Source organism: Callospermophilus lateralis, unplaced genomic scaffold (genome assembly GCF_048772815.1).
Source record: "Callospermophilus lateralis isolate mCalLat2 unplaced genomic scaffold, mCalLat2.hap1 Scaffold_182, whole genome shotgun sequence".
In the NCBI taxonomy this organism is placed as follows: Eukaryota; Metazoa; Chordata; class Mammalia; order Rodentia; family Sciuridae; genus Callospermophilus; species Callospermophilus lateralis.
In genome coordinates, this window is record NW_027512854.1 from 994,522 (window position 1) to 1,020,675 (window position 26,154).

General features: G+C 40.9%; 1 long non-coding RNA gene and 1 pseudogene across 1 annotated transcript; both read left to right on the forward strand.

Annotated features, from left to right (window-relative positions):
• The first annotated feature begins 481 nt into the window (after positions 1-481).
• LOC143388798 (zinc finger and BTB domain-containing protein 14 pseudogene) lies at positions 482-4,482 on the forward strand (annotated as a pseudogene).
• Positions 4,483-20,050: 15,568 nt separating this feature from the next.
• LOC143388808 (uncharacterized) lies at positions 20,051-25,537 on the forward strand. Its single transcript, XR_013090072.1, has 3 exons — positions 20,051-20,115; positions 20,261-20,425; positions 25,486-25,537. It is a non-coding gene; the product is annotated as an uncharacterized LOC143388808 (long non-coding RNA).
• The last annotated feature ends 617 nt before the right edge of the window (positions 25,538-26,154 follow it).

The window sequence follows — 26,154 nt, forward strand, 5'->3', positions numbered from 1 at the left end:
ATTTACAACTAAAAAAATTTTAAATTATACTATACTGTATACATGAGAATTTTAAAATGATCATTTATTAAAAGGTCTTGAAAAAGGAAATTTAGAGAAATCTAGAGAGAAAGAAACAGAAGACCAATTACCAAGAAAAAGATTAAAAAGTTTTATGTCGTAAAACTATTATCAAATGTTAACACTTAAGTCTTATGAATAAATGAGATACTTGGAGAACCAAGTCTCTGAATAAATTTTGGGAAATGATCATTTTAGGTGGTTTCTGATACCAGCAATAAGAGACTTCTAATTAAGAAAATTCTGGATTACTCTTATTAAATTCCAACCTAGCTGGTAACACTACACTCATTAAGAACTTATTCTGTCATTCTGCTCATTCATTCAAGAAGCAAATGTCAGGGACTGCCCTGTGCATGAGCTAAGCCCCTCCAAAAGCCTTGAGTAAAGGGGATATTGGACTGGCAACATATGCCACACCATGTGTTATACCAAGCAAGTGGCCTTTACCCCCACTCATCAAGGAAAAGACTCAGCTCTGGGCTTGAGCAGTACCCAACAGGATTGGGCAACCCCTGCTGAAACACTATCCCCTGCCTTATTGGGGTGGAACATTCTATCAAATGTCTTTTCCCTAATAAACAGATGGGTTCCAAGTGCACTCGCTCTCTTGCCCTCTTGCCTTCCAGCGTGGAAGAGGACCCTTGAGGTGGCAGAGCAGGCCCATTCTCCACCTGAGAAACTGGTGTCCATGGGTTGCATGATTCTTAGCTGTTTCCTTACTTTAACGTTGCAGCCAGCTCTTTTGACCAGCTCATCTTGCCAGCATGCACAGCTGGAGAGAAGCAAACACTTATTGAATACCTGCTATTTGAAAAGCACTATGCTAGGTTGCATTTAATTGATATTGAGAGTTTTCCTTATAAAATATTCTAGAAAATGAGTCAGTAGCATTTTAAATATTTTAACAAAATGTTGTGTGTGGGGGGGTAAGATCCAAAATCCAACCTTTCACTGTACTTATTACCCAGGAGCATCTGTCTCTCCTACTTTGTAAAGCAGAGACTGTTGCCATTTCTCTATTTCCACCTCTTGATCTAAGTTTGCTGATTATGTGTCTGTTCAAAGTTAACTATGTTTAGTAGAACTGCTTTATAAATTTTGTTTGGTGTTGGGGACTAAACCTAGGAACTTGTGCTCTACCATTGAGCTATATCCTAGCCCAAGAATAACTATATTTATAATAGTTTTTCAATCCCATTCGAAAAGCACATGTTTATACAAATGAAATAATGTACATACTTTGTTTAATTTTGTTCTTGCAGTAGTGGAGATAAAGAACAGTAGTGCTCTACCTTTGAGCTATAATGTAAGCTCCCCCCTTTTTTTTCCCCTCAGACAGGATCTTGCCTCAGCCTCCTGAGTAGCTGGGATTACAGGTGTATACCACTGCAACATCTAAACTATTTCTGATAATGTTGTTTTCACTCTATTTACCATGTCCCTCTCAGCCTGGCACCTGCCAGGCAACGCGGAGTTCGAGGCGCCTGCGCTCTGTGACGTGTCTTGACTCCCGCCTCACTCTGTGTTTACGTGGAGACAAAGATGGCGGTGGCGACCGCTGTACTCGTGTGGACGAGGAGGATTCGCCAGTGATTGCAGTGTCTGACTGGTTTTGTTCGGGTGGGGAGGCAGCTCCCAGCTGGGCCCTGTGGCCTGGGTCGCGGAGCTAGCCGTCCCACCTCGGTCTGAACCGATTTTTCCTTTCTACCCCCGACCCCCTCCGTGTTCTTTCCCTGCCTACCCCGCAGAAGCCATGGAGGACGAAGAAAGAAGGAGAAAGATAGAAGCTGGTAAAGCGAAGGTAGGAGAGCCGGGGACCGCAGGGCCAGAGGTGGGAGGCGGTGGCTGGGAAAGGGTGGGAGGAGGCCTGGGGAACGAGTTTGCGGCAGCCGAGTGCGCTGTCGGAGGGAGGTACTGCAGGGTCTGGGTTTCCTCCCCTCCCTCCTGTCCCTTTTCCTAGGACGTGTAAAGCCCGGGAGGCACGCGGCCAGCTTCCCGAGCTCTGAGGGCGCACCCGGGAGTGCGTGAGCGGGGGTCTCAGCCCCCTCCTCTGCAGGCGGCTGGGGGCGGCGCGGTGGGGCCCGGGGCTCCGAGGGGCGGCACCGGGCGGGCTGCACTTGGCGCCAGGCTAGGGCCATCCCCACCCCCACAGCGGCTCTGTGCGCTCGCGATTTGGGGAGCAGTTGCATAGGGGAAGCTTTATTGTGGAGGTGTAGTTGGGGGCTACATCTTTTCTTGCACTTACCCACATAAATACTGGCAATGGCTGTCTTCCGGTTTGACTCATCTGAACTTAGCAATTGGAACATCTCTATAGAAAAAAATGAGCCAGTGAACACATGGTCTCTCCTTTCAGGTCCTCAAGAGATCTTGAGGAGGGGGACAGCCAAATACACACTAGCCACAAAAGGAAAACACATGCGCACACACAGGACACACATGGACACTGTATGACCGGTGCACTTTTATTTTCTAAGCCCCAGAAGTTACATCAGTAGGAAGTGACAGGGTAGGAAACTTCTCCCTGGACTGCCCTCTCTCTGGGGGGGTGACTGTAGTCCCTGGGGACCCTAAAGAACAGGGAGCAAAATGGTCAAGTAAGAAGCATCCTTAGAAATAATTTTGCCCAGCCTTCACACTGCAGATGAGAAACCCCCCTAGTATTCTAGTTGGCTTAGTGTTTTCTATAGAGGGAATTTTGGTCTTTAGGTTAGAGGTTTGCATCAGTTTTTTTTTGTTTGTTTTTTGTTTTGTTTTGTTTTGTTTTTGTGGGACTGTATTACAGCTCAAGTCCTTTGCTCCTACTATACCAGTTTATTTGGTCATGGTTTAGTAGAGAAAGTGTTTTGGTTTTTAAGATTAGAGTGCAGGAAAAAGTTCTTCGGCTAAGAGTTAAAAAGCTAAATTTCTTTGAGACTGTGGGGATAGAGATAAAATACCAGAATTTCACAAGTTCAATCTTAAAGACAAGTGTGCTCGATATCACACAGGTCTGGTGTGACCCTGATCAGAGTTATTCTGATCTGAAGATTTTGGCGTTTAAGGCATTAAGATAATTGCCTGAGTTGTTCATGGAGTTTTCATCAGTATGTCTGAAACCATTAAATACAATGACGATGATCATAAAACTCTGTTTCTGAAAACACTAAATGAACAACGCCTGGAAGGAGAATTTTGTGATATTGCTATTGTGGTTGAAGATGTGAAATTCAGAGCACACAGATGTGTTCTTGCCGCCTGCAGCACCTACTTTAAAAAGCTTTTCAAGAAGCTTGAGGTAGATAGCTCTTCAGTAATAGAGATAGATTTTCTTTGTTCTGATATATTTGAAGAGGTCCTGAACTACATGTACACAGCAAAGATCTCCATGAAAAAGGAAGATGTTAACCTAATGATGTCATCCGGTCAGATTCTTGGTATAAGATTTTTGGATAAACTCTGTTCTCAGAAGCAAGATGTATCTAGTCCTGATGAAAATAATGGCCAATCAAAGAGTAAATATTGCCTCAAAATAAATCGCCCCATTGGAGATACTGCTGACGCTCAGGATGATGATGTGGAAGAAATAGGGGATCAGGATGACAGTCCTTCAGACGACACAGTAGAAGACACCCCCCCCCAAGTCAAGAGGACGGCAAGTCACCTATGACTACACTCAGGGTTCAGGAAGCAATTTTGAAAGAGTTGGGGAGCAAGGAAGTTCGAAAAGTAAATTGCTATGGTCAGGAAGTAGAATCCATGGAGACCCCAGAGTCCAAAGATTTGGGGTCCCAGACCCCTCAAGCCTTAACATTTAATGATGGAATGAGTGAGGTAAAAGATGAAGAGACACCAGGCTGGACTGCTACCAGTGACATGAAGTTTGAGTACTTACTTTATGGTCACCATCGGGAGCAGATTGCCTGTCAAGCATGTGGTAAGACATTTTCTGATGAAGGCAGATTGAGGAAGCATGAGAAACTTCACACCGCAGACTGGCCATTTGTATGTGAAATGTGTACAAAAGGGTTCACCACCCAGGCCCACCTGAAGGAACACCTAAAAATCCACACAGGGTATAAGCCTTACAGTTGTGAGGTGTGTGGAAAATCATTCATTTGTGCCCCAGACTTAAAGAAGCATGAGAGAGTTCACAGTAATGAAAGACCATTCGCATGTCACATGTGTGACAAAGCCTTCAAACACAAGTCTCACCTTAAGGACCATGAAAGGAGGCACAGAGGTGAAAAGCCCTTTGTGTGTGGCTCCTGCACCAAGGCCTTTGCCAAAGCTTCGGATCTGAAGAGACATGAGAACAATATGCACAGCGAGAGAAAGCAGGTTACCCCCAGTGCCATCCAGAGCGAGACTGAACAGTTGCAGGCTGCGGCCATGGCTGCAGAAGCCGAGCAGCAGTTGGAGACAATAGCCTGTAGCTAGAGGTGGCAGGACCCGAGTGCTACGCCTGGGAAGCCGAGACTGGGACTACATGGATCGTGATCAGCGAACACCAGTTATTATGTTTTCATGGAAATGAATGGAGCAGTGTACTTGCTAGACATAAGGCAGTGTATTGGTTAGGTATTTTTAAAACTTTGTCAAGGAAATTACATTCCTAAGTTCTGACCAAACCATTTCAGTGTCCTCTCTAGTGTCTATTGTTGCCAATAAGCTCCCCTCCCCTTCTTTTTTATGATTTTAATTTGAGAACTCCTGTGTCCATTTTAGAGGTGAGAGACTTCTGTTCTATTTTTAATCCTCTACACTCGCGTTGTGAGTGCACTGCACAGAGTAATAATCGAGTAAATTGATTTCTTAATTGTCATAGTCACATGTGACTTATGGTCAAAACAGCAGTTTGAATAACTTAATAAACGTTCTTCATACAGACCCAGAAAATGCTGGTGGGTGATGACCAAGAACACTGCGCAAGTGTGAAACCAAGTTCTGGAAATGCAGAATGGTATTAGATTTATATTTGGTTTGTTCACTTTTTCTGTCACTGTTTTACCTTGTTTTTGTGCACAGGTAATAATTGCTTTGCTGAAGTGTTTCTTCATCCATTTCCATTGCCCCATGTCTACCCCCAAAGCTGTAGTCGTACGTACTACATCATCCTGTGAATGCACAGGATGCTGGTGCTTAGGGCTGGCTTCACAGGTTCCTCTTTTGGGGGCATTGTCCTTCTGCAACAAAAGGAGTTTGTGGAGTAGACCAGTGGTGAGAGGAGTAAAAGCTCTCAGAGACAAGGTTTTCATATGTGCAACAATTCCAAGACTAATTAGATGAAAATAATTCTTAATTGATTTTGAAATTGGATTTATATTTAGGTTCAAAATTAGGACAAGAAACATTTGTGTGGCTTAATGGAATGTCATCCAGCTTTTAGGCTCTCTGTGGCACATGATTTATTCATAAAAGAGATGCAATATGCTTGCTTAAATTAATAAATTTAAAAATCTTCTAAGTGTAAATAGTAGTGTTGGTCTTATGTATTTCAAGTAAAAGCAGATGGCTGCACCTTTTTTGCACATTGGATTAAAGTAACTTCCATGAGCAACAAACATCAGACTGTTTTTAACCAATATTAAAGATTGTGAGACCAAATGTTTGTTATTGAAGTATATTTCATCACTGGTTACAGTTTAAATAGGAATTGATTGCCTTTTATTAGCTGTAAATCAGAATTATAAATTCTGTTTCAGAGTTGGTGTACTAAATGTTCTTTTAACCATTTCGTTAGGAATATATTGAAATGCCAACAATAGTTTGAATTATGTTCTGTAAGAAAGTATTAGTCAATTATTTTAGAATATGTACAATTGTAGAAAATGACAACTGTTAAAATTCATGTTTGGTTGCTAGAATTTTTTTTAAGTACATTAAAGTAATTTCATTTAATAGCTTGTTACATTAACACCTGTAATGACTATTGTGGGAGAAACTTTATTTTTTAAATTGGTGTATATGTTCTGCCCGAGATTGTAGGATGAAGATGCTACTTTAAAAGAAATTATTTATTGGTAAAAATGTTTAATTTAGTTTAAAATTAATTTAATTTTTTTCTTGAAAGTTGTTTATTCTGTACTAAAAGTAGTCCTGTCACTGTGTTTATATGCTGTTAGTAGAAGGGGAACTGACTGCTGTTCCAAGGCTGTTTTAACCAAAGCAAAGGAAAAATAATTTAACATCTTGTTGATAGCTACTTCAACAAACCATATTTTGGGCCTTCATTTTTGTATATAAAAGAAAGTATACTTCTATCATTCCTGTTTTCATTTTTTTCATAGCAATCTTTTACACACCCAGGTTTCTTCCAAAATATGCTTTCTATACTCTTAATCATGGTTTTATAGAATTGCAAGTTTAACATGGGAATGACACCCATTAAAACCACAGAATCATGGCAGTACCCCCCAAAAGAGAAAGTTTAATTTTCAGATCTTTATTTGTATTGTGCAGGTATTTGTCATTTGGCCTATTTTGCATGAGAAATATATTTCTGTTACAATTTCTACCACTGGTATTGGGTTCCTATATGTATTTGGGTGCATGTTATCTTTGTGTTCTTTTAGTGGCAGCAGAGTCATAAACTGACAGCTGTTCTGCTTGCTGAGACCTGGTTAGTAACTGCCTTTCTTCACATCCATCTGGCTGTAATAATCTCCTGGATAGTGAAACCATCATGTTAGATTCTTCAAGGGTATCTCTAACGTATTAGGGAGTTAATTCTGAAATGTGCTCACCCTGCATCTGCTACATACATGAGAGGAAGGGAAATTCTAAATGTCAATATTACTCCCTTTTCACTGCTACTTTTTCTGTTTGTATAAAGAGAATGTCCATAAACTTGATGTTAACTTTTGTACTCAACTTGCATTGTACTGGTACTGATGAAGAAAGAGATTTGGGGAAGTTTAACTGAAGGGCAATGTGTTAGCTTTGTGTTACTATAGAAACATCTGAGATGTTCAACTGATGAGAAGTTTTGTTTTGGTGGTTTCAATCCATGATCAGTTGGCCCAGTTGTTTTGGGCCCATGGTGCCATATCAAAAGAACATGTGGTAGAACAAAGCTGCTTATCTCTGGCCAGAAAGCTAGGAAGAGGAAGATGCCCTTCAAGGGCATGCCCCCAAAGACCTGAAGACCTCACACTAGGTCCCATGCAAAGTTCCACCATGACCCAGTAATGTCATGAGCTGAAGTCCAAGCCTCCAACAGATGCACTTTTGGAGAACATTTAAAATCCAAACTGCAGCAGGTATTTTGCCTCTGTTAACTTACTCATTAATTTAAAGTGTTTGGAAATTACGGAAGTGCTATCAAATGAACTTGATACTAACTTCTGTTTTGTTGGAGGAAAAGATTGAAATGAGAGAAAATGATGTAAGTGTATGTAGTTTCCAATTAAATGGATTATACTGTAACTCAAAAAAAAAAAAAGAATATACTATTAAGTGAGCAACAGGGTAAAAGGATGACTATTATTTAAAACCTTAGTAAAAATCAAGGTAAGAGACAGTGGCTTGGATTACAGGATATATTTGAACACAGTTTATTATTGGACTGAATAAGTGTTATGAAAGAAAGAGAAAAGACAAGGATAACTCCAAGATTACTGCTGAGGAACTCCTAAAGCAGGGCCACCACTCACTGGAATAGGAAGAACAGGATTGGGGGAATAAAACAAAAGTTTGGTTTTAGAGAAAACTTTACATTTATGTATATTATTCATTCAAATAGAGTTGTTTAGTAAGTGATTAGAAATGAATATGGAGTTCAAGGGGAAGAAGACCCAAGCTGGAGATACAAATAGGAAGCATATAAGTGGTATTTTAAGCAATGACACTAAATGAGATAACCAAGGTAGTGAGTGGAGATGGAGAAAATGTCTGATTATTGATCTTAGACCCTGAGACATAAATAAATGAGGAAAATAAGAAAGAACCAATGTTTAACATTAGGTTTGGCTAAATGTTGGGCACAATTGACCTTGACAAGAACAGGTTGGTAGAGTGGTGAAGGTCAAACCTGCTTCAAGTCAGGCATGATGGCCACATGGCTGTAATCCCAACAGCTCCAGCAGCTGAGGCAGGAGGATTGTGAGTTTAAAACCAGCCTCAACAACTTAGCAAGGCTCTAAGCAACTCAGGGAGACCCTGTCCCTAAATAAAAAACAAAAAGGGCTGAGCATGTTGCTCAGTGGTTAAGTGCCTCTGAATTCAATCTTCAGTATTTAAAAAAAAAAAAAAAACCTTCTTCAAGTGAGTTCAACAGAGTAGAGAAGCTGGAGACCATGAATATGAGGGGGTTTTGTTGCAAAAAAAAAACTACAGAAATTGTGGGATAGTTAGATGGCATAGAGTCAATAGAGGTTTTTTTGTTTTGTTATTTAAGATAGGAGATATGTCATTTTTATATGCTAATGGTAATGATTCATTTAAGAGTCAATTGCAGGTGAAAAAGGATAATTACTGAAACAATACCCTAGAGCAGAAAGAGGAAAAGGGAACCAATGGAAGGATTTACCATAAATTGGAGTGAGGTGATCACTGTTATAGGAAAGGAACTTGTACAATATGAGTACTATGCAAGTTTGTTGATTGATATGGCAGAGGGAGAATGCCAAAATTTTATTATTAGAGTTGTATCTACTTTATAAGCATTTAAGAATAAAAATTATTATCTAAGAGTGAGGATCTTGTAAATAGTATTGGAAGTAAGGGAAGATAAGATATGGATTGAGTTAACAAAGACAAGATAATTAGCTATGTAAATGTAGCAAATTTAATGTAAGACTGGGTAGCATAATTGAGTATTCTGTATTAAGCCAGGTTCAAATGCTAACATAAATTTTATTTAAGATTAGGGAGGGAGAGAGGTAGGATTGAAGGAGTTAGGGTATATGTAAGAAGTTATTATAATGACAGGCCATAAATCTAAGCTGTATAATAATTAAGGAATTAAGAACATGATAAGACGCATGAAGATATGGTGGTTAATGTATTAAATATTGTGATGAAAAGAATGATTGAGAATTGGAGTCGCCAAGGAAATCAGCTGAAAAAATAAGAAGATATATTGGAGAGTGGAATACTTTTAATTGAGATTATCAAGGAACAAGTGCAAGTGTTAGTAATGACAAAGTCAGCAATGTAACAGTAATGGATGGCTGAGAGGGAACAAAGGACAAGATCAATGGAAGATACAAGATCAAGTAACTGAGAAGTCAGGGTACCGGAAGGGTTGCTACAATACTGAAATCATGAGAATTATGATAGGAAGTGCAGTAAAGAGAGTCATTGAGGCAGGCCTAAAATCTTCAATAAATGAGGGGTTGAGATCTACAATAAGGAGGTGGTACATCTATCTAATGACATGAACTTTAGATAGGATCAAGGTCTAGGACACAGAAAAGGACAAGAGGACTTTTAGTCCCCCACTGGGAAAATGCAGGCCCCTTTCTTGAGGCCCAGTGGGAGGACCTGGAAACCAGTGAGATAGAGTCCAAGGGTGAAGAGGACTGGAGTTGAGCACAGGAGCATCTGAGGAGGAATCAGTGGTCAGTTGTGGTGGGCCACAGTGGGAGGAAGTCAGAAGACAAGAGGATCTTCATAGCAGCAATATAGACTCCGATGGTCCCTAGACCCATATGTACAAGTGGAAGAGAGAGGAGGATCTCAGGCTCTTAGCCAAAAGTAGCCTGGGGATGGCTCTGTGTTTGGAAAGTGCCTGGAAACCTTGGGGTCCCCTCCCCCGATGCCCACTGCAAGCTTCAGCCATGTTGATAGGAGACTTGAGAAGACGCCCCTGTCTGAACTAATTGTACTCCAAAACTTCGGCATGATGACAGGCTAAATTTTTCCCTAATTATCATTATACATTTTCTCTTTGTCTTCCCCATGTGCTGACTCTCTTGGTTATTTTGTTTGTGTTATTTTTGTTTTGGGGAACTTATGCTTCCCTATTTTTAAAAAATTTTCCTTACTCATTTTATTTCGATATATCATCCTATAGCTTATTTTTGAAATCTTACAAATCTTAAAGTATCTTTAATTTACCCTTGTACTTGATTAAATTTGGCTGGATAAAGAATTCAGGGAGGCTGAAAATTATTTCCCCCTACATTTTTGTGACATTGATCTCTTGTCTTGCAACTTCTAAAATTGAGAAAGGTCAAGCCATTATGATCTCTGAATCTGTTTCACCCACACACATACCCTTTCTTTTAGAGCTTTTATAAAATATTCATTCACAAGTATTTATCAAGCAGCTGTGCTGTGTCTGCTTCTGTTTTAGGTACAAATGTCCAATTGATGGAATTTGAAGGAGAGGTATTTTTTGATTTTAAAGTGCTTCAGTATTATATTTTCTTCATTTATTCCTTTTTCCCCACCTATAACAGTTGTAGTCAAGTGTTAGTGACTCAAATCTTGGTTTGAATCCCATATCTGTTACTTCTTATCCATGTGATAATGAAAAAAAATTATTTGTAAAATTTAATTGCTAGTATATCTATTTTACAAGGATATTATGAGGATTAACTGAAATAATGTAAACAAAACTCACAGTACTCAGTGCTATACAAACATAAAATTAATGTTATCTCCCATACCTTTCTTGGTTCCTCTTCCCTAGTTTGACCCAGAGGAAGGAGTATTGAATGAGCCCTGCCACAGCAAACTATCCCCCACCATTCTTTACTATTTTCATGTCTCTGCAAGAGAAACTCTACAGAGTATATACCTTAGAGAAAGATCATGGGTTGGGCCAGGGAATTGTGGAGGTTGCTAAACTTCACTTGGAATCTTTCTGAATAGAATAGAAGACATCCTTTTTCTGAATAGAGAGGATGCTGCTTGAGCAATACTGTGTCCTTGACAAATGGGAATCTTCATAAAAAACACTTGTGTCATAGACATAGATAATATGAGTCTCTGACTCAGACTTACTTTGGACTGGTCAGTGGCCATGGGAAAGAGGGACTGCTTCTCTGTTTCCTCTGTCTGGAGCTACTCTTGCTCCTTCTCCTCCTCTTCCTCTCTCTTCTCCTCCCCCCCACCCTGCCTTCCTCTTCCTCCTCCTACAGTGTTCAGTCTGCCCCTGGGGGCTATGCAAGGTGTGATGTTGTGGGAGATTGAACACAGAAACAGACATCAGAATCTGGTCATCTTCTGGTACTGTTCTTTAATGTCTATTAAAGAACTTTGCAAAAAAATATATATATATTCATTGACTAATTTTAGAAGTTGTATTTATTTAGGTGGTAATGACTTATAATTAAATCTACCCTTTTTTAATTATAGAGTCCTATAAGTTACAGCAGATGCATGCAATCATAAAATACCACCACAATTAAGATAAAATCTCTTTAGCCAGGCATGATGGTGCACACCTGTAATCCCAGTGGCTTGGGAGGCTAAAGCAGGAGGATTGTGAGTTCAAAGCCAGTCTCAGCAACAGTGATTCTCTAAGCAACTCAGGGAAACCTTGTCTCTAAATAAAATACAAAATAGGGCTGGGGATATGGCTCAGTGCTTGAGTTCCCTTGAGTTCAATCCCTGGTACCAAAAAAATTCATCATCATCATCATCATCATCATAATCTCTTCATACCCCTTTGCAGTCAACATAACCTTAGCTCCTAGAAGCCATTCGTCTAATGATTTATATTTTAAGCAGTTAGCATTGTTCCACAACTTTCTAGAACAATGTTTTATTTATCTGGAAAGAGAAAAAGATTGTATGGTAGATTTTTGCCTAGGAAAAGAGTTGCCAGAATTAAAACAATACATACTTATACTACAAGTCATTCATCATTTTTATGGAATTCAGTTTAACTGGGAATCCTGTGCTTTGTCTGTCCACCCTCCCTTGGATGGATATTATCAGTGTGGGAACTGTCATAATTGTGGTTAAGTATGAAATTGACAGAGAGGAAATGAAGAGAAGGATTATGCAAGAAGAGGCCATGGATCATCTGTAGTGTCATTTCACCATTAAGACACTTTGATTTCCAGGTGTGTTCTCGCTATTAGATTGTGCACACCTTGAGTTCAGCATTTGCCCACATGCCTCCAGGATCAAGCACATTGCCTGGTAATTCTCAGCTCCCTTAACCTTTTGTTAAATGAGTGACTTAATGCTGTCTATAGAGTTGAATTAGATTGGCTGCCATCTAATAGACAAAAAGCATCTATAGTTCATAAAATACTTTACATGTGAAAACTATGTGTATGTGTGTGTCTGTATTTTTCTATTTATATCCTCTACCAACAATTCAGAGCCTAATCACATTTAGTTTCCGCACCTGTGGAATATATTATTGTTGTTTTCTGTATGGTTGCTAATATCAACCAGTAGAAAGGGTGTTACTTACCTTTGTAGAAGGTGAATCTGTTGTTGTTCCTGCTATTGGCTATATGTTCCACGTTTAAAAATGTAATTAATGATGGCTGATTTCTCTATTTGGCTGTGAAAGAAGGATATCACATAAATTTAGTAAAATAAAAAATTGTATTTAACTTGCAAGGGTAATTCTCAGGATTTCTTTCCTGTTTTAAAAAAAAAGCAAAAGACAAACAAGCAAACAAAAAACTTTTTTGTGTCAAGAGTCATAATAAGGAAACATGTTAATCAAATTTTGTGGTTAGAACTGAAAAAAATGCTTTATTTGCTCATAAATAAATACATGTTCATATTTTCAAATTACATATGCATTTTAATCTCTTCTTTTCCCAGTTTAAAAATTCTAATTTTTTATGCTGGGGACTTCTCAGTTTGTATTTATCACATTTTGAGCATCCTGGCCCCAAATCTTGGTGATCTCAATTTCCTATGTACCAGGCCAGTCTCCTGTATCTTTCCTGTAATTATCTACTCCATCATTCTGTCAGTCATTGGGTCAATTAGTCAGTCTGTCGGTCAGTCACTGGACCCTTCGTGAGCCCCCTCCTCTTTTCCAGGAACTGCATTAGTCTCTGGGGACACTGACCTAAGGAAGGCACAGCCCTTGATAGGGAGCTCATGATCCATGGAAGAGAACAAACCAACCCTACTCCTCTTTTAGTATCCAAATATAGAACTTTTCAAGGAGAAAATTCATGTGTACTCATTGACACATTTGAACATACTGGTCCAAGATCTCAGTGATTTCAGTTTCCTACCTACCAGGAAAATTGACACATTCCTAGTAGATTCAAAATGCCAAACACCTCCAGTTGACATCATACTTTCCTTTTGCCAATGGCACTGCCAAAAATGCCAGGAGAGTTTTAATTCCTGACTACCTCCTGAAATGCTGGGAGGATAAAATTATATAATGTATTTGAAATTCTTTAAAACCTAGAAAGTGCCGTTCCAAGAAGAAGAATTTCAGCAGCTATAGTTATAAGAGACTAGAATTCATTCAGGGTTGACTATGAATTCCTTTACCTTTGGTGACTTGGCTGGGTTGAAAAATGTTGCCCCTACTTCAGAGGTGCAAAACAGGAGGGGTGACTGAGAGACACATGGTACAAAGTTTACCAGTGGCTATAATTCATAATAATAATTTCAATTTTTCTCACCTTCATAATTTAATCAGACGGGGCATTTAAAATCCTATAACTCAGCATCTGGTACATAGCAGGTATACTATGAATTTCCTTGAAACTGGTATCCACTAGTAGTTTTGGATTTTACTCTATCACCTAACCCTCTCTTCAATCAATAGGCATCTTTCTGGGAACATCATGAAATAGAACAGAAAGGGTGTTTGGCCTCCCAATAAATCATATTGAAACTGATATGTCATGGTTGGCAGTGAAGTATGTATAAGTAATTTGTACCACTCATAGCTCATAACACTATCTAATTGGTGTTTGCTAATAATTTTCTTTTTAAAATTAGGGTAGATTCAAGATGACTGCCATAATAAATGTCCCTCTCACTCTTCAATGTTCAAATGTGATCTCCGGGTAGACAGCAAAGGGTGAGGACTTGGCCAGGCAAATATAGGCTGAGTGGGTCTTCATTTTCCCACTTAGCCTCATTTTCAGGTTTGGGTTTCTATTTTAGGATCTGAAAGCAAGAGGGTATTGGTACAAAAAGGCAGTGGTGTTCTATGCCAAGGTGCTCTGGCACGATATGTCCTGGGCTATACGCCCCCCCCCCCCAGTCAGGGGAATGAAGGAAGAGACCTGGAGTAGGGATTGGGCAAAGATTCTGGTGCAGAGGATAATCCTGAGGCGTGGAGAGTTCCCAGCCTAGAGTGCATTGACCAAAGGAGACACCTCAGAACATCAGATAGATGGTCCCTGCAAGTGGGTGTATGGGCCTGTGGAAACCTCCACAGCAACATCACAGAGTGAGCTACTCACGCATGGCTGGAGCCCAGCAAGCAGTCTCCAGCCCCACCTGGGGAAAGATTGTCACAGGCAGAGGTGGTCAGGGAGGCAGTGCCCCAAGCAATGGGTGGGATGTGGGTCATTGGGGACCTAGAATACCAGAGGGAAAACTGAGGCAGATCTGTAAAAAGGGAACCAAATAACAGAGAAAGACTCAGAGATTGAGTCCATCTATGTAGGTGCTGGCTCACCATACAAAACTTTTCTCTTGAATCTTTGGCAACAAAGGCAACTTCAGGCTTATTAAGAGATGACAAGATGTCTCCTTCTAGCTACTGGCTGGGAGGGGCTGGGACTAGGATGTGGTCATTCTCCTGAGTCCTCTGGCCTTCTCTTCCCAGACTGATGTCCTCTAGTTGGGGATACCGCTGTCTTCAACTCTACCTCCTTCTCCTGGCTTCCTATTGCATCCCCCGCCCCCCCACACACACACAGAATTGAGTTGGAAGTGATTCCTTTGGGATCTTGAAGGTATCACTCATTTGCCTTCCAGTTTCCAACAGTGATACTGAACTGACCAAAGATTTTCAGATTCCTCCTCTCAGGGCAGAGTGGTGTTCTGCCTCAGCTGTACCTGGTGCCCTTTCTTCTCTGGAAGCTTTTGAGAACTCTTCTTGTCCCCAAAGTTGTGAAATCTTACAATGATGTACCTTGAGTAGGTATAGTTTTATCTAGGCAATCAATGAACCCTTAGATCTCAAAGCACATGCCCTTAGATTCTGGAAAACATCCTTAAATAATTTTACTGATGATTTCCTTACCCATTTTCTATGCTTTCCTTTCTGGAACTCCTATCATTTAAATGTGGAATCTCTTACGTTAGTATGCCGGCATACTTTTCTTCCATATTTTTCACTTCCTTGGTTTTGTATTTAGTTATTGCATTATTTCCTAAAAGATCTCAGCTTTCTCTTCCAACCCTTCTAATGTGTACCATTTTCTTTACACATTATCAATTCCCTACATGGACTTCATCTCCCTGGGTCTCCTTTCTCCATTTTGGTCTCCATCTTCCATGCTAATGGTTTTCCCAGATGTCTGCTAATGTTTAAGGCTGGAAAGTTACTTGAGCACGCAGGTGGAGTTTGTCTATGTAAGTGTTGCCATAGGAGAGCTGGCATAGTCAAGTGCTGGGAAACCCTATCATCAGTCCCTTTAGTCCCTTCTTCTTGGGTCAGATTAACTAGACCCCCAGAGTAAATCTTTTGATGCCCTATGTGGTCAACAAAATAAAAAGGTCCATGCACTGATCCTTAAAACCTATGAATATGTTACTTAGATGTCAAAGGACACTTTGAAGATGTCTTCAAATTAAGGTTCTTGAGAGTTCTTGAGAGTATCTTGGATCCTCCAGTGGGTTTACCGTAATTAGAAATTGTGATAAGAAAGAAGCAAGAGGCTCAGACTCCAAGGAGGAGATGCAATCACAAAGCAGAGGTTGGAGTGAGGAGGGCTTGAGCCAAGGAATGTGGGCAGCTTGACAAGTTGAGAAAAGCAAGGCACAAGATTCGCCTTAGGCCTCCAGAAGGGACACAGCCTTTTAATTTGTTTAATTCACTAATTGTTGTTTTAATTCACTAATTGGTGGCAATTATGGCAGCAGTAATAACCTGGTCTGGCCTGTGGCCGGGCACTGGCAGCGGGGCAGATCTTGCTTTCTGTGAGCAGATATGCACGTCGCCTCCTGCTGTTCACTGTGGTGTTCTGCCTCAGCTCTACCTGGCACCCTGCAGGGCTGAGCCACTGTTGCATGCTCCCCCTTGGGTGGGCAATGAAATCTCCCAGAAAGGTAAAGTGAGGCAGAGGTTCCAGGGATCAAACTTCTTCCCACTCTGCGTTCCAAAAGTACCTGGAGCTGCCAATTCCTGAGCTATTTGCAGGTCTGACAGTGGAAATTAGGACAACTGTCAGCTTCCCCCTCCACTGACTCAGAATGGGCTTTCTAGTCCCTTGTCACCTGCTGTTAGCTACTGTGGATCTCTTCACTCCCAGTCTCCCTGTCTTCATCAGATTATGTCTTAGAAACAATCAAAACTCCTATAGTTTTAGTGGAGGGTTCAGGAAATAAAACCAGCCAGTGTGCTCAGCCCCCCTGAGGTCTTCATGCTGTCCCCACCTGAGATCTCCCTGGGTGGGGGAGGGTGTGGGTGTTTACCCCTCCTGCCCCTGTGCGGTACGCTGTCTCTGGTTACTTAAGACTGTCTCACTAGGAAAGTTCTCCCCTTTCCTTCCCCTTTGTTTATGTCACATGTGCTCAGGGCTGATTCAGCAGTGTGCCCCAGGTGGGTTTTTGTAGTTGTTAAGATGCTGAAGTTCCTCCCTACTGATTGTGCATGGCCACTGTTCCCCATGTCCCCAAGTCACCCTCCCTGTCCTGGACCCCCACAGATTCTTCCCTGACTGAACCAGGGGAGAACCTGCTGGCTAGGGTTGCCAAAACAAACGCCACAGCCTGGGTGGCACCAACAGCAGACATTTCCTTCTCTGTTCTAGAGGCTGGAGTCCAAGTCAAGGTGCCAGCAGGGAGGTTTCCTCTGAGATCTCTCTCTGGTTGGCTTGCAGATGGCTGCCCTGTTGTTGCCTCTTCACAGGTCACCCACTGCAAAGGAGCCCCTGGTGTCACTTTTATGTCCTGGTCTTCTGTTCTTAGAAGGGCCCAAGTCAGATTAGACTAGGACCCATCTGAAGGCCTTCATTCTTAATTTATTTTATTTTTTGGTCCCAGGGATTGAACCCAAGAGCCCTTAACCACTGAGCCATGTCCCCAGCCCTTTTTTGAGTTTTATTTAGAGACAGGATCTCACTGAGTTGCTTAAGGCCTCACTAAGTTGCTGAGGCTAGCTTTGAACTTGAGATCCACCTGCCTCAGCCTCCCACCCCTGAGGAGGCATGCACCACCACGCCCAGCTTCGAAGGCCCACATTTTAATGTAACTTATTTTTTTTTTTTTTGTACCGGGGATATTGAACTCAGGGGTGCTTAGCTACTGAGCCACATCCCCAGCCCTTTTTTTAAATTTTGAGACAGGGTCTCTGTTTCTACCTACTTGAAGGCCCTGTCTCTAAATACAGTCACATCCTAAGGTATAGGAGCTGCTAGGCACAATTTATTCATAACACAGACCCTCCTTCCAAGCAATAGCCCTCTGATTACTCCTGTTCTTGCCATGTCTGTGGCTGCATATCTGGAACACCAGCACCAAACAATTTTTTACTGAAAGCCTAGGCTACAAAACCAGTCCTTCCAAGATAGCCCCAGCCCCAGAACCCTAGCTTTGGAGCAAGATGGTAAACCATGGAGCCATTTGTGTTTGATATCATGTTTATGTTTCCCACTACTCAGAGTATTTCACAATAAAAATGAAAATGATATATACCATACACATGTATTGTACATGACTCTGATATTAAAATCCCTGTATATTCCCTTGCAGACTTTGGCCTACTGCCATTCACACTTCCAAGTTTCACTTATAAAAAATAGTAAGAAATCTTTAGATAATGACCCTTCATATTCTAATTAAATGAACCTTTAAAAAATTACCCACAGAGGGTAGAAACCCTTCATGAGAACATGAGACAGTGGATGAAAGCAGAGGCTTTGGAGTCCATCAGACCTACATTTCAATTCTGCTTCTACCACTTATTAGTTGTGTGACCTTGAACAAATTGCTGAGTCTCTTAGTTTCCTCATTTGTAATAATTTCTGGCTCATGAGGCTGCTGGGAGAAATAAGTGAGAGGATATATCGGTAGTGTCCACACATGGTGTGGACAGAGGGCAAATTTCTCTGCTTCCCCTCCCCCTCAGATCTGCAGAAGAAGAACCCCCACCCCACCCCCTGAGCCAACCAGACCCCTCCCCTCCCTTTCCCATCATCCCCTCTAAAGTGGCTCCCAAACTCTGATCTCACTCAGTGCTTAGTAAAATCCTTCATCCCCTTTCACCCAGTGAAGAGGGTTTGTACAAATCCTGTGCTAATAGATTCCTTTGGCCAATTCACTTGGCAGGTTTTACATCTGAAAGACTGTGACAGTTTCCCTCAGCCCTTCTCCAGGGTCCTCTAAGATCTAAAACCCTCTGGGAGATTAACTTCTGGCTCTCCCAGCCTGACCAGCAGCCTGGATGCAGGGCTGCTCTCCAGCACTTTCCCCAGAGAAGGTAAAGGTGAACTTGCTGATAGAGATTTGGAAAGGGAATTTAGAGGGGAAGCAGAAAGAAAATAAACATTTACAGAGCACCTTTTTAATCTGTGAGGCTCTCGACATATGTCACCTCCAGCTATTCCTCCCAACCACCCAGAGCCATCCACAGTATTCCTCACCATTTTACAGATGAGGAGACTGAGCTTCAGAGAGAATAATTAAGCAACTGCAAAGCTATCATGAATGGAGAGTGAAGTTCAAGGCCTCTCATCTGGTTCACTAACCAAATTAATTAATTAATTAATTAATTAATTAATCTGAATCTAAGTCAGATGCTCCCACCCCCCACTGGGTCCCTCAGCCCTCCTTACAACCAACCTCTTCTGGCCACTCTCTGCCCACTTCTATGTTATGCACCTATTGCCTTCCTCTTCATGTTAGTCTGGCCAAGTCTTCTGTCCTCAATTCCATCAGGAAGAGTGCCTCATTCTTCTTTTCACCAAACACACAGTAGAACCTAGAATGTGTCTTAAACAGATGAGAGGTTAAGTGAATGAGTGCATACAGAAGTACACATAAAGATGATTGAAAAAATCTAAATGTTAGTAAATGAATGATTGAATGAAAGAATGGAACAGATATAAGAACTAGCACTTGCAAGCAAAGCAAATGTTGCACATACGCAAAAATGAATGCATACAGGCTAGGGCATGGATTGCATGAATGGATTAATAAGAGAATGCATGAACATGTGGATGAGTGATAATGTAAATTAATATTTGTTAATGAGTATATATACAAATGAGTGAATATTGAATAGGCAAATGAGTATGAGAATGGATGAAAGAATTAATACATGAACAAATGAACATAAGGACGAATGAATGAGTACGGGAATGGACTGAAAGTGCATGCATGCAGGAGCAAATGCATAAGTGAGCGAATGAGCCAAAAGTGGGTGAGTGAGTGCCTTTGCTGTTTCTGCTGGATTGTGCTACCTTCTGAGTATGCTGTGACCGGGAAGCCTAAGATGCCAGGAGTCATCATTTATGTTGGAGGCAAAGTTCTGGGGGTAGGATTAAGGGCTAGGGATATTAGAGCCCAACTATACATAGAGAATGTCTTGGTTTGTCCTCCTGTCTGACATGTGCCAGACCCAAGGTGGTCCTCAGGCCCATGCTTCCCAGCACATGGGAACTCTGGGGAGCATCAAGTCACTGTCAGTCCCTTTCTGCCCACTGTCCCCTTTTTCCTACAGTCCGTACTCCTACCCAGCACCCCACCCCACCCCCAGCCAAGAGCACAAGCAGGCAGCCACAGACAAGGAAATTAATTCTGAGCATCCAAGAACAGCCTCCTGTAATAAAGAGGCTGCTGCAATATCTTTGCAACAAGCAGCAACCCACATGTTCGATTACAACAGGTTGAGCCATTCCACACTCCCCAGTGCCAGGGCTCAGGGAAAAGGGGAGGAAAAAAAAACACAACAACACCTAAACACCAAGCAAGAATGCACACTTCCTGACACGACCCACACACAAGGTCCTGGCTCAGTCTGGACTGATGGGGCTTTAGCGTTTCTTGCCGGGGAGTGCGTGGCCATAACTACTATGCTTCTCTGCTTACCCGTTCCTGAGGAATGCTTTTTTTTATTTTTATTTTTTGGCTTCTTCTTTTTCCACTTCAGGCTGAGCCACATCAGGTTTTGAATGACTGACATCTTCCGTCTCTGCATTGGGAGCCAATTCCTTCAGGATTGTGACAAACCGGTATTTCGGGTCCCCCTGGCAACCACAGTATCCTATCTCCTGAGGATTGTGTGTCTCCAGGACGGAGGAGAACTGGCTTCTGAGTGAGAATCTACACCTTTCTCTTTCTTTCTGTGCTGCTACCTGGGTCATGTTTCAGACAGTTTGGTTGGGAGGAAAGGCTGTCCTGGATGTGAGGAGGAGATTCAAGAAATGTCCCTAGTGCTGGGAGGAGAGGGCACAGCAAAAAGAATCTTAGCAAGGAGGACCTCCCACTTTCAGTTTCCACTCCTGCCTTTGCTTGTCTTATGATGCAACTGTCCGTAACACCTGCCATGGAGGACCCGGTGCCCACTTGGATTCAGACACTTGTCAGTCATTGAATTAATCATCTTAGCTTTGCAGGAAAGAATGGGGCGGAGTTGTGGTTGCTCAGGGGTTGGGTGAGCCTGAGGGGAGGCAGAGGGGTGGTAGCGGGTGCAGGCTGTGCATCTCAGAGTTGGAGGCAGTGCCGAGGCTGCTGTAGCAGTTTTCTTCTTTGCCCCTAGCTTCCTTTTTTCCATGCTTGAGAAATTATGCATTGCTTGAAAATTATCTTTTTTCCAAAAAGGACATTGAACACAGTGTTAGGAAGGCCTATGTAGCCACCACCCGAACAACTTCCCATTCCACTTTCTGGTTTGTTTGGGGGTAGGGAAAGAGGGGTAGAGGCAGCAGGAGAAAGACCTTGGCCTTGGTGACTAACCTCAAACAATAGCCACTGGAGAAGACAGTGATGTGCAAATTACTGATTTTTATTGGACACTTTGGGGAATATAGTTGTTTGTCAGGAAATGAAAGAGAATGTTTGTGCTTATAAAATTATATGGAAAATCAATGCAGTGTTAAGTATATTTTTCAGTTGTTTGAGTCAAGACTGTTCTCCAGCCAATTCTAGCAAACTCTAAGGGAGACGAGACATCCCAAAACACAGCCAAGGGACTGAGCAGAAAGGTCAAGCTGTGGTTTATTGCTGCACTCCTGCACTTGGGGAAAGGCCCAAGTGGCTGTAGAAAGTTGTACATGTGGCTGTCAGCCCTCTGTCGTCAGCAGTGACCCTCAGAACCATGCTACACAGAATGTTCTGAAGTTTAGACTAATTCCTGGTTTTTCTTTTCTTGTGTTCCAACTTAAGGACTGAGCACAGAGGCCCTGAGCAGATGGGGAGACTGTGGGGAAATTGAGAGTTCATAAAAGCATTTTTCAGGCTAGAAGACAAGAGTTGTCTAGAACGTGAGCAAGAATGGGAGGCTCAGGGGTTCATGAGCCATTTACTGTCAGTAGAAGTGGGGTGCTCTGTGTTCCTAAATGTTATCTGTGGGTCTGTCTAGCTCTGAGCCTAGGACAAGGTTATGAAAGGAGGCATAGAAACAGCTGGGCTCCTCCCTCTTCCAGAGGATTGACATTGCACTGTGGCTGAGGGCCTTTGATGTGAAAGAATGAGAGAAGAGGAAGATAACACGCAAACTAGACTGATCCTAGGAAGTCAAAGACTGATAGTTGAGAAGCTACCAGTAAAACTCCCACCTGTGACCATCAGTTCTTTACCAGATAATATTTTTAAGATGCCAGATTGGGAGCAGACATTCTACTCTGCCATTCCTTCCCTGTGTGACCCATGCAAAATCACTGTCCTCTCAGCTCATTGTTCTTCGCCCCAGATAGTTGTTATAAGGAGCTTCTTAAGATGCCCTCCTCCTCTAAATTCTGTGGTTGTGTGAGAAGAGATCCCTCTGATTCATGGAGACAATAGTTCAGTGGAAGAGGATGGCTCTTGACTGAAGGGGATACCAGTTTTTTCCCTTGCTGGCTGCGGGGCTTAGGCAGGCCACATAACTTTGTTGTGCTTCCTTTTGAAAGTGGGAAAGTGGGTTCTGTTTGTTTGTTTGATTGGTAGGTTCTTTCCCCCCTCAACAGAATTATGGTGACGTTAATGCAATCATGTGTGCCAAACTGGAACCCAGAGCTCTCCCTCACTGCAGGGGCTGTGGATCCATGCTAGCTATTTACCATACAAAAGGGGGTGAAGAAAAAAACACCTTTTAACAAAGTGTCCTACTGCTGGTACTTATGGGAACAGTTGTGAAACGTAATAATAAATTCCAACGTCTTCTTCTTACAGACCAAAATGATCCTTTTGTAATGGCATGATAGATATAATTCAGTCTCTGCTTTAAATAGATATCCATGACAAAGCAAAATAAAGCACTGAATTTGAATTCTGTCTTTCCCATTGTGAGTCAGTTTCATCAGCTTGTGAGGTTGAATAAAGACCAAGGACTGGGGAAGAATTTGATGTTTGTAATATGTACAAGGGACACAGTACTTGACGCACTGGGTAAACAGTATCCGTTATGATGTTAACATTTATTATTTGAAATTCATAATTTTAAAAAATAAAGATCAAGGAAACAGCAAAACCTCAATTTGATTTTCACATTGCTCCATACTTGGGTACCACTTTTTCCACAAGAAAGATTTTCTCTGCCTGTCTTCTTTCATTTACTCATTGTTTTCTCAAGTGATGGGTGGAGATAATTAAAAATATCATCTAGATTTTCCTCAAGTATTAGAAGTTTCTAGAGGCTTTCAACTGTGTTGCAAACACACCCCGGCTCTTACTGCTTGCTCTAGTAACAATCTTTTCAGAGAGCTCTGACATTTGGGGGTGAGCCCTCTTTGGCTGATGTGACTCAGCTGGCTGTGATTGTGATGAATGGTAATTACAGACCCAAAGTCATCTGGCCAAATATTTGATACTTTGAACAGAGAACCACAAATCCTTTAAAAATACAAAACATGATTGGTCTCATTTTCATTTCTATTGGTGTAGATATGAATACAATAAAATGCCTTCAGAGCCTCCAACTCCTGGATCCTCAGCCTTATATTAGAACCTTAGCAATAGAATTTGCTTGTTAGTTTGGTCCTTTGAATTGCAATTCCTTTAAATGATGATGATTTTTCCTCCAATGCCAAAAAAAAAGGAAGAAGTGACAGGTCAATTTAAATATTATCTAATTAGAGAACAAAATATACTGTGATCTTAATAATCTTAGTTATGAGCAGACAAAAGAAGAGCATATATAAACCAATAAAAATAAAATACCAATCTTAAGGGTAGACAGCAATGAAATTTGAATTATAGTTGTCTTTGCATAGTGGAAATATAATTCTCTTTCTTCTATCAATTTCCCCTACTTTTTCAATATTTACTGATGTACATATATTACTTTTAAGTAAAAAAAATAGTTTTTTATATTTTTAGAAGAATTGTTATATTAAGTAATGGTGCTTTTTTTAGAACAGCCAGTTCTTTTATATCAAGTCAAATAGTAACTGACTGCACTTTACCTTTGTAGTAGCAAATATCTCCCGTTCATTGTACCTGATTTTTAAGCAGGTATTAATGCACATTTAATAAGGTCTTGGGGTATGCCCACCTTAGTGGTAGAGCACTTGCCTAGCATGTACAAGGCCCTGGGATCAATTCACAGCACTGCCAAAAAGAAAAAAGCAATACAAAACAAAACAAAAAAAGCTTTATTTTAAGTTTTCTGCCTCAATGGTGTATTGACAGTAATCAGGCAGGCTCCCGTTGGATTGTCTAACTTTACGACTGCAGTGTGTTAGACTTTGTTGGTGGTGTTTCCAACACAGGCCACCTACATGTTTTCTTTTCTGATTTTTTAATAACACCATTGGAAATTTTTATTATAAAGGCAATGCATGTTCATTATAGAAAATGTTGCAGAGAAGAAAATTGATAAACATAATACTATATTTCCTCCACCTAGAAGTAATCCCTGTTGAATGCATGTGAGTTTCCTGTTTTTGTATATATATGTGAACTGGATACATTTTAAGCAACTGAGATTATATAGTATATGTGTGTATGCATGCACATGTATGTCTGTATGTCATGAGCATTCTTAATGCCATTACAATTATTTATAAATTTTTGTGCTTGTATAGTAATGCACAAACCGTAACTTATTCAACTACTTCTTTTTTCTGAGTATTTAGGTTCCTCTCAACCCAATTTTTAAAATGCAAGCAATGCTATAATAATCATATTCATGTTCCCATCTTTGATTATTTTCTTAGCACAAAGTGCTAGAATTGGAATTAATGGGTCACAGAATATCAACATTTAAAAAACTTTTTATAGTCAAAGAAATGCAAAGTTGGACAATAATGAGAAGCAAACTTCTCATTCAATATCCATCAAACTGCAAAAAGGAAAACCACTTCCCACATGCTTATAAACATTGGAAATTATCTTTCTTTTTCACCTTTGACATATTGATATACAAAAACTAGTCCTTTAATATTGTTTTAATTTATATTCCTTTGATTACTAGAGAGACAAAATTCTTTTTCATGTTTATTAGCTGTTTGTGTGAATTTTCTGTTCATGACCTTTATCTATTTTTTTCTAAGTTTTTTTTTCAATTCATGAAAGATCCATCTCTATTAAAGATAGCAGACCTTTGTCACTTCTATTTGCCTTTTATTTTTTAATGAATTTTTGGTATGCAGAAATTTATTTTATGTAGTTGATTGCTGATATCTCTCATCACCATGTCTTCCCATTGTGATCCTTAGAAGTACTTCCTCATTCAGACATCAGATACTCATAGCTAGCATTTTTGAGGGGTTTTTTATTATTATTAACATAAAAATACAGGGTGAGCTGCATCAAGTGATGAGGCCTGTGAATTTTATCAGGAGGTGCTTTCCACCTCTTGCATCATTAGGACACATGGAGCATTGCCTTTCCAGAGTGCCCTAAGGTCCCAGAGATGCAAGCACAGGAGGAAAGAGCAAGCCAAGATCTGCTAAAAAGCCAGCAAGAGAGATTTTGAGTATAGGCATGGGTGTTTCGACTGTCATGTAGCAAGTGTGATTTTAAATGTTAGTAACTGGGAAGTCGTTTGGCAGCAGGGCTGCCATAAAAAGGCAGTCTGAGAGAGTAGGTCTGTGGGTCTTCCTCCAACAAGGCCCCTGCACTGGAGAAATATGAGTGTGGTCTCAGGTGGCAGACAGGAAACTAAATGATTCTGAATTAGATCTTTGCTTTGGGTCACATCTGACCAACTCCATTTTCCTCTGTCATTTTGAGGCAATGGTTCTTAGCTTGGAGTGCTGTACACCAGTGAATTCTGCACAGAGGAAGAGATCAAGGTCCCCAAGCAGCAGCGTGGCAGTGGTAGAAAGAACATCGGCTGAGGAATTCCACGGACCAGAGTCTAACTCTTTGTTCTGTCAATGCCTAGCCATGTGATGCTGAGCCTTGGTTTTTTTGTCTATAAAATGGGGCTAATAACAGTCAACTTGCATACTTCTTGTAAATAGTATCATGCATCACACCTATCATACCCTCCATACAGATCTGCAGTGTCTTTTGGGTCCTAGATTCTAAAAGCAGAGGGTTGTATATTTGCTGGTCCACTCAATAGGATTTCTTGTGCCATCAAACAACAGAGACTTAATTTCTCTAAATCAAAGCTCCTGATTTGCTTTCTTTCAATTGATGAACTTATAAAAAGCACTAACTGTGGTATGAAGGTAGAACTTTATTTCACTAGACATGTAATCATTTGCCTTTGTTAGGAAAAAAAACTGAAATTATGGGAACCAGAAGTGTTCTAGAAAATTAGGCATGGCTTCAGATACAGTATTAAATGGACTTTACATTGTAAACTCTTCAAACCTTCCTAGAAGGTGGCCCTGTTTTTCATTGATCTGCATATTGTCTAAGTATAGTATGCACATGTGATAATACTGATTC